This window comes from Dipodomys spectabilis, unplaced genomic scaffold, assembly GCF_019054845.1.
Source record: "Dipodomys spectabilis isolate Male_0828 unplaced genomic scaffold, ASM1905484v1 ptg000404l, whole genome shotgun sequence".
Taxonomy (NCBI): Eukaryota; Metazoa; Chordata; class Mammalia; order Rodentia; family Heteromyidae; genus Dipodomys; species Dipodomys spectabilis.
Window position 1 is genome coordinate 1,330,443 of NW_024871081.1, and position 9,957 is coordinate 1,340,399.

The following is a 9,957-nucleotide window of genomic DNA, read 5'->3' on the forward strand; positions in this document are numbered from 1 at the left end:
CTGAATCACAAGTGGGTCATGGATGAGATTAGAAAGGAAATTCAAATGTTCATGCTATTCAACAAAAATGAGCACACAAGTTACCAGCCACTCTGGGAAAAAGCAAAGGCAGTACTCAAAGGCAAGTTTATAGCTCTGAGTTCCAATATCAACAAATTGGATAGATCTGAAACAAACAATTTAATAAGACATCTGAACCTCCTTGAAAAAGAGAAGCAAGAAAACCCCAATCCAGTAGACAGAAAGAAATAATTAAAATTAAATCAGAATTAAATGAATTAGAATCCAAAAAAAAAACTATAGAAAGAATCAACAAAATAAAGAGTTGGTTCTTCTAAAAAATTAACAAAATTGACAGACCCTTAGCAAATCTTATCAGAAAAAGAAGAGAACACACCCAAATAAATAAAATCTGAGAAGAGAATGGAAACATTACCATGGAAACAACCAAGATTCACAACATTTTAAGGGAATACTTCTCAAAACTTTATGCTAATAAGTTTGAGAACTTGGTAGAAATGGACATTTTCCTAGCAAATATTGACATGTCAAAAGTAAACCAAGATGAGTTAAACCAGTTTAACAGGCCAATATCAAGCATTGAAATCGAAACAGCTATAAGAGACCTACCAGCTAGGAAAAGTCCAGGACCAGATGGTTTTACAGCGGAATTCTACAAGGCCTTCAAAGCAGAGCTCACACCAATACTCCTCCAACTCTTCAATGAAATTGAAAGAGAAAGTTCACTACCGAACACATTCTATGAAGCCATCATTACCCTCATCCCAAAACCAGCAGGGACTCAACAAAGAAAGAAAACTATAGACCCATTTCTTTGATGAACATTGATGCAAAATTTCTCAACAAAATTTTGGCGAATCGACTTCAACAATTCATCCAAAAAAATCATAAACCTCGATCAAACAGGATTCATTTCAGGGTTGCAAAGCTAGTCCAATATATGCAAATCAATTAATATTATTCATCACATCAACAAGAGCAAGGATAAGAACCACATGGTTTTCTCAATAGATGCAGAAAAAGCATCCAACAAGATCCAAGACCCCTTTATGATGAATGTTTTGGAAAAATTAGGAATCCATGAAACATTCCTCAATACCATAAAGGCTGTATATGACAAACCTACAGCCAACATTATACTTAATGGTGAAAACCTAAAGCCATTTCCTCTTAACTCAGGAACAAGACAAGGATGTCCACTCTCACAACTTCTCTTCAACCTAGAATTAGAATGCCTAGCTACAGCAATAAGACAAGGTTCATACATAAAGGATATCCAAATAGAGAAAGAAGAAATAAAACTCTCCCTCTTTGCAGATGACATGATCTTGTATTTAAAAAATGCCATAGACACCACTCCCAAATTACTCAAGCTGATTCAAAACTTTGGCAAAATCCCCCAACAATAAATCCTCAAAGAAACAACTGCCCAATAAATAAGTGTGCTAAAGATTTGAAGAGAAACTCTCTGAAGAAGAAAGAAGGATGGCCAATAGACACATGAAGAAATGCTCAACCTCCCTAGCCATAAAAGAAATGCAAATCAAAACAACATTGAGATACCACTTCACCCCAGTTAGAATGGCTATAATCAAGAACTCTAACAACAACAGATGCTGGAGTGATGTGGACAGGAAGGAACCTTACTTCATTGTTGGTGGGAGTTTAAACTTGTTTAACCACTTTGGAAAGCAGTATGGAGGTTCCTGAAAAGACTTCACATAGAGCTCCCCTATGACACAGCAATCCCACTTTTGGGCATTTACCCAAATGTTTACAAACAAGACCACACTAAAGCTACCAGCACAACTATGTTTATTGCAGCATTATTTACCATACTTAAGATATGGAACCAACCCGGATGCCTATCAGTAAATGAATGGATCAAGAAAATGTGGTATATACACAATGGAAGTCTATGCCTCCATCAGAAAGAATGACATTGCCCCATTTGTTAGGAAATGGAAAGGCTTGGAAAAAATTATATTAAGTGAAGTAAGCCAAGCCCTAAGAAACATTTGTCCCATGGTTTCCCTTATTTGCAATATCTAGCTTATGTATGAGTCAAGCAGAAAAGGTAAGATAATGTGATGTTAGGATAATGAACCGTTACATATATATTTAAATGTTTTTTTTTCTTTCATGCATTTGTTTCTAACTCATTTATAAGATTATTTCTTTGTTGCTTTGTATGTCCCTCCCCCACAGTATAACTCCTGCTTACACTATATTTGATGTCGGTATAATTTGTGGAGGAGATGGGGAAAAACAAGTCATTTTAGGATACAGGTGGACCCTTTGCAACTGTTTTAATTACAAGTTGTCATGTTGAAAACGAACTTTACAACTTTCGTGCGGGGTGGGGGTGGGCAGGGGTGGGGCGTCGGGGGAAGACTGGGAAGGGATGTGAAGGGTAAACAAAGGAGGAGGTTGCAATGCTTGATAAGAAATGTACTCATTATCTTTCCCATGTAATTGTAACCCCTCTGTACAGTATGTTCACAAAAATTAAAAATTAAAATTAAAAAAAGACCCAGAATAGCAAAAATGATCCTCAACATAAAGAATACTGCTGGAGATTTATTGCAGTTTAATTTTATAGCAGCATCATTCATGATCAACTCATTAAACTGTGACATTGATAACATTCCATTGTTATTGGTATGGATTGGAACCAGTTTCTAAATATCTCCTGTCATTTGTTGGTGTCAGGATGAGGATTCAAAATCAGGATCTATGTTGCCACGTGGGCCTAGGGATTCCCTGGTAGTCTGCCAGCCTTCATCAATGCAAGGTGAAGTACCCTTTGCAACAGTGTCATTCAGACCCAGGGGGCTTACCATGCAAAGAAGAAAACTTAAAAAGGCAACATTTTTTCTGTGCATTGTTTTTCCTGCAAGGCCTGAGGGCCTAGGATTCCAGAAGCAGCAGTTTGTCCAGTTGCTCCACCCCAGCATAGGGTGATCAAAGCTGAGGCAGAGTTGCTACGACCTGGGCTCAAGCCCCACGCTGAGGAAAATTTAAAAATAAATTAGCTCTCTGCCTTTGGATTTGAACTCAGGATCTGGGTAAATCTGCAGCTATATGGATGAAGGGGAAGATCACTGTACTTGAAGATAAGAAAGTCAGGACTGTTCATTAGTCCTGAATTCAAGCCCCAGCCCTGGAAAACATACCATTTATATACATTGTAAAGATAGGATTTTACTTACCTGTAGATGTTCAGTCCATACATGTCTTATGTGGTTGTTCCTTGTATTTTTTGTTTCATTCATTTACCATTGATTTTACTATGATGAAACCCATTCTGTTTATTACATTGATGACATCCTATCACAGAGCATCAAGATTTGTAGAAATGTTCTCCATCATGCCTGACACCCAGGATTCTCAGAGAAAAGGAAAACAAATTTCACACTTGGCTTCTTACTCCACGATCCACTTGTTGGTAGTACTGCGATCTGTCTCAGGGCCTAGCAGGACCAATTGGCCAATAAGCCAAGGTGAACACACAAACCTGTGAGCCTCTAAGGAGCTAGGCCATTCCCAGGATCTGACAATGATCCCCAAGGTGGTCCACTATAGTCATAAATTCATAATTTAAACATAGAATCTATATTGACATACATGTGTGGACAGCATATTGTATTCGGCATAGTTCTCCTTTTTTTGTCTATAATTCATGGAGGTATTGTGTATTTTACTAAGCATGGTGACAGGTGTAACTGTGCTAACATGGATGATGACCTGTTCCCATGGTTATAGAGTTGCCTATGCATTCTCCATCCTAGTTGAGACCCAAGACTTTCACAGAAGAGGAAAACATGTGCAACAACTTGCTTCTGACATCAGAATGAATCTTTTGTCAGAGCTGGGATTTGAACTCAGGTCTGGGCAGCTCTGTTGCACTGGGGGAGAAGGGGAAGTTCACCATCCTTGAAGACTAGAATGTCAGGACTGGCCCAGGGCCTGATTTGAAGCCACAGCACTAGACAATAGCAAGCCCATCTTTTTTAAACATAGGATCTCTCTTTACCTATAGGTGTGGTATGCATCTTGCGTTCAGTGTAGTTATTGTTTCTATTTTGTGTCTTATTCATGTACGTATTTTGTATTTTATTGAGTGTGTTGACAGATATAACTGTGCTGACATGAATGGCAACCTGTTCCCTTGTCTATAGAGTTGCCTATATAGCATTCTCCATCCTCGATGAGACCGAAGACATTCACAGGGCAGGAAAACATGAAACATGTGCAACCTTGGGTTTCTCACATCAGAATGAATCTTTTGGCAGTGCTGGAATTTGAACTCAAGGCCTAGCAGACCGAATTGGTGAATGGGTCATGGTGAACACAACAGCCTGTGAACCACTGAGGAGGTAGGCCATTCCTGGGACCTGAGATCAAGTCCTGGTGGGGGCCAATATAGTCATAAATTCATAATTAAACAGAGGATCTATATTTCCAAATATGGCTGGGCAGCATCTTGGGTTCAGTGTAGTCACTCTCTTTATTTTGTGTCTTATTCATTGATGTATTGTGTATTTTCTTGAGTATAGGATGAAAGATATAACTCTGGTGACCTGGATGACAACCTATTCCCATGAGTATAAAGTTGTCTATACATTTCCTACCCTAGGGAGACTGAGAACTTGCACAGCATAGGAAAATAGGTGTAACCACTGGCTTCTCACATCAGAGTGAATTTTTGGCAGTGCTGGGAATCGAACTCGGAGCCTAGGAAGCCCCACTGCTCAATGGATCCACATGATCACACCAGACTGTGAGCCACTAAGGAGCTTGACCATTCCCAGTAACTGAGATTGAGCCCCAGGGAGGTCAAAATGGTCCTCAATGCATTATTGAAACATGGGATATGTATTCACATCCATGAGTGGACTGCATCGTGCATTGAGTGTAGTTATTCTCTTTCTTTTGTATGTTATTCATGGATGTATTGTGTATTTTTTGAGTATATGATAACAAGTAAAACTGAACTGACATGGATAACAACTTATTCCCATGGCCACAGGGTGGCCCACGCATTCTTAAATCATAGCTGAGACCCAGGACTTGCACAGGAAAGGAAAACAGGTGAAACAATTGGCTTCTGACATGAAGATGAATCTTTTGGCAGGGCAGGGATCTGAACTCGGGGCCTAGCAGGTCCAATTGGTAAATGTGTCCACATGAGCACACCAGCCTGTGAGCCACAAAGGAACTAGGCCATTCCCAGATAATGAGATTGAGGCCCCCGGGGGGAGATTGGGGAGCACAATAGTCATCCATTCTTAAGCTGAAGGTAGTGTGAAAATAAGTACATATTTGTATAGAGTAGGAGAGATGGTGAACTGTAATGGAATCCAATCTGCATGACTACAAATTCTTGAAACTTTCCTGATGCCTCCATTTCATGACTGTGATGCTTGTTGTCATGTTTAATAAACTCTTCTTTACAAATAATCAACACCCCATGAGTCTTGCCTATCATTTCTTACTTGCATCATGCACTAATTACTCATTCAAGGATGAGATCGATAGCATTCCATGACTCTTTCTAGGTCCAGAAACCAGTATCTCAGGATCTTCCACCATTCTCTCCTCATAGCGGGGCTGAACTCAAGCCTCAGGCCTGGAAAAGATACTCCTTATATACATTTTAAAGGTAGGATTTACATTTCCCTACAGATGTTCAGTCCATATTGTGTTTGGTGTGTTTATTCATTTTATTTCTTGTTGTATTCATTTATTTACCATTTATTTTATTGACTCTGATGACACCTATACGATTTATTACATTGTTTACATCCTATCATATAGCATCTAGATTTTAGATGTGTTCTCCATCATGCCTGGCGATGCAAGGATCTGAATTCAGGGCCTAGCAGGCCCAATTCATGAATGGGTGAGTTTGAGGATGGCAGCCTCCTTCCCATGAAGATGTGAGGGAGTTCCCACATGCTGAGATTGACCCCCAGGTTTGGCCAAAACAGCAATACATGGATAGGCATATGATGGTATACAAATCAATATATATTGGTGAAGCGTGCCAGAGCCCTCTATCTATGATTGAATGACATCTACTACATTCCTACCAACTCTTAGGTATTTATTATACTGCCATGGAATGAATATATTCTTTTCATGCTTAATAAACTATTAATTAAGAACAATCAGCATTCTAGGACTATTGCATCCAATTTTAGACTAGACCAATGCATGAACTACTCTTTAAATCAGTAGTCCTATTTATAGGAATGAGTCTCTTGTGATCTCCTGCCATTAGTGTCAGGACTGGGATTTGAATCCAGGGCCTAGTTTGACAGGGTGGCCTATGACTTCACTGATACCCCACCACCCATCAGCAATGGCAGGTCAGGTCCACTTTGCAACCGTGTCATTCATATCCAGGATGGTCATTGTGCAAAGAAAATTTCCTAAAACCCCAGCCCTCTGCAGCTCGCAACTCTTTATGCTTTCCAGCTATATTTTTTTCCTGAAAGCCCTCTGGGCCTAGGATCTCAGGTTTGGCTATGGGTCCAGAGACTGCACCCCAGCCTAGGGAGATCCAAACTGAAGCAGAATTTCCATGATCTGACGTAAAGCCCCATGGTTGGTCAAAAATAAATAAATAAGTAAATAAACAAATAAAAATTTTAAATTAAAATAAATAAATAAATTGTTTAACTAGATTTGAATGAATAAAGCTCCCTGCTTTGGAATTTTTGCCAGTTTTCTTTCCTAGCCAGTGATTTGAACTCAGGATCTCAGTAAATCTGTAGCAATGTGAGGGAAGAGTTGCCACTACTTGAGTTCAAACCGCTTGCCAACCAAAAATAAGAAACTAAGTCACTAACCTTGGCAGGGGGAGGTAGTTGTGGAGATGGTAGGGAAGGAATGGTAGGGGGAAAACAAAGGAGGAATCAACAATGCTCAATAGTAAATGAACTCATTACCTTGCTACTGTAACTGTAACCTCTCTGTAAAATATTTTTAAAATAAAAAGTTACAAAAGAACAGGAACAATGTAGTTCTCAGAAAATAACTTTGGAGGTAAGGGAAGGATGTGGGAATAGCTGTACAAAATTCTACTCTGCCTTTTTTTAATGTTCAGTATGGAACTGAGTAAACTAACTGCTTCCATTAAAAAAATAAGTTATTGTCTTGGAACTGGGGCCAGTATTTCCATCATTGCTAGGATTTGAGCTCACCGTCCAGGTAACTCTTTTGCAACATGGGTAAAGGTGAAGCTCAATGTCCTTGAGGAAAAGAAATTCAAGCTACAGTTCCCAGGGCCTGAATGAAGGCCCTGCAGTAGAAAAAGTGTTTCATTACCTGTGTAATATATTATATATGTATACATATATATGTTAATTTCATACTATGATTTTATTATTGATTTTGAATTTCATTTTTATTTGATTCATTCATTTATTGATTATTGTATTTATTATACAGAATATATATTACATTTTGCACATCTATTATAAAATTATATACAATAATGTAGGACATTGACTCATTTTTCATTAATATTTTATTAAGTGTTGAAACATAATACATAATTAATGGAAACAGTTGTCACAGTATTCACATGTTTAGAGTCTCTCCCAAGTATGAGTTTGCCTTATCTTTGGATATCTTCCTATTGAGATTTCTTTTTTTTCTTATTTTTAATTAATTTTTATTTTTTTATTGTGAAAATACTGTAGAGAGGGGTTACAATTACATGGGCAAGATAGTGATACATTTCTTATCAAGCATTGTAGCCTCATCCTTTGTTTACACTTCCCATCCCTTCCCACCCTCCCTCCACCCCCAGTAGTAAAGTTCATTTTCGACATGACAACTTGTACTTCTCGTTGTTGCAACCGGTCCACCTGTATCCTTATTTAAACGACTTGTTTTTCCCCTTCCGCTCCACTAATTACACCGACATCAAATATAGTGAAAGCAGGGGTAATACTGTCGGGGAGGGACATACAAAGCAACAAAGAAATAATCTTATAATTGCGTTAGAAAAAAATACATAAAAGAAAAAAAAACACTTAAAATACATATCTTAGGGTTCATTTTCCTAATATCAACTTATCTGACCTTTTCTGCTTGACTCAGACATATACTAGTTATTGCAAGTAAGGGAAATCATGGGAACTATATTTCTTTGGGCTTGGCTTACTTCACTTAACATAATTTTTCCAAAGTCTTTCCATTTCCTAACAAATGGGGCAATGTCATTCTTTCTGATGGAGGCATAGAATTCCATGGTGTATATATACCACATTTTCTTGATCCATTCATCTACTGAGGGGCATCTGGGTTGGTTCCAGATCTTAGCTATGGTAAATAATGCTGCAATAAACATAGTTGTGCTGGTAGCTTTAGTGTGCTCTTGTTTGTAAACATTTGGGTAAATGCCCAAAAGTGGGACTGCTGGGTCATAGGGGAGTTCTATGTGGAGTCGTTTGAGAAACTTCCATACTGCTTTCCAAAGTGGTTGAACAACTTTACACGACCACCAACAATGAAGTAAGGTTCCCTTCTGTCCACATCCAATCCAGCATCAGTTGTTATTAGACTTCTTGATTTTTGCCATTCTAACTGGGGTGAGGTGGTATCTCAATGTTTTCTTTTATGGCTTTTATGGCAAGGGAGGTTGAGCATTTCTTCATGTGTCTATTGGCAATCCGTCTTTCTTCTTCAGAGAAGTTTCTCTTCAAGAATTTAGCCCACTTATATTGGGCACTTGTTTCTTTGAGAATTTGTTGTTGGGGATTTAATTTTTTGATTTCCAGGTATATTTTAGATATGAGACCCTTGTCCATTGTATGGCTAGTGAAGATCTTCTTCCAATCTGTGGGCTTTCTATTGATCTTGCTAGCTATGTCCTTTGGCATGCAGAAGCTCTACAACTTCATGCAATCCCATTTGTCCAATGATTTGATTTGTTATGTTTCCGGGTCTCTATTAAGAAAATTTTGGCTTGTGCCAAGGAGACCTAGGGTTTCTGCTATTCCATCCTGTAATGTTTTCAGAGTGTCTGTTTTGACTCCGAGGTCTTTGATCCATTTGGAGTTGATTCTGGTGCAGGGTGATATATAAGGATCTAGCTTTAGTTTTCTACAAGTAGTTAACCATTTTGCCAGCACAATTTACTGAAGAGGCTGTCTTTCTTCCATTCTATTTTTTAGCTCCCCTATCAAAAATTAGATGGCTAAATGTCTGTAGGTTCATTTCTGGGTTTTCAATTCTATTCCAATGGTCCTGAGGTCTGTTCTTGTGACAATACCAAGCGGATTTGATTACTATGGCTTTATAGTAGAGTTTGAAATTTGGTATTGATATTCCTCCAGCAGTGTTCTTTCAGTTGAGGAGCGTTTTTGCTATTCGGGGTGTTTTATTGTTCCATATGAATTTTTGGATTGCCTCTTCTATTTCCTTGAAGAATGAGGTTGGAATTTTGATAGGTATCGAATTGAAGTTGTGGATAGCCTTGGGAAGTATTGCCATTTTCACGATGTTAATCTTTCCAATCCAGAAGCATGGGAGTTTTTCCCATTTTGTAAGTTCTGTGTTGATTTCCTTTTTCAAGTTTTTAAAGTTTTCATAATAGAGGTCCTTCACTTCTTTGGTTAAGTTAATTCCTAGGTATTTTATTTTTTGTGGGGCTATTACAAATGGAGTTGCTCTCCTAATTTCAGCCACACTTTTCTCATTGTTGGCATACAGAAAAGACATTGATTTTGGGGGTTAATTTTATACCCTGCTACTTTGTCAAAGTTTTGAATCAGCTTGAGTAATTTGGGAGTGGAGTCTATGGGATTCTTTAAATACAAGATCATGTCATCTGCAAAGAGGGAGAGTTTTATTGCTTCTTTCCCTATTTGGATCTCCTTGACGTCTGCATCTTGTCTTATTGCTGTAGCTAGGCATTCT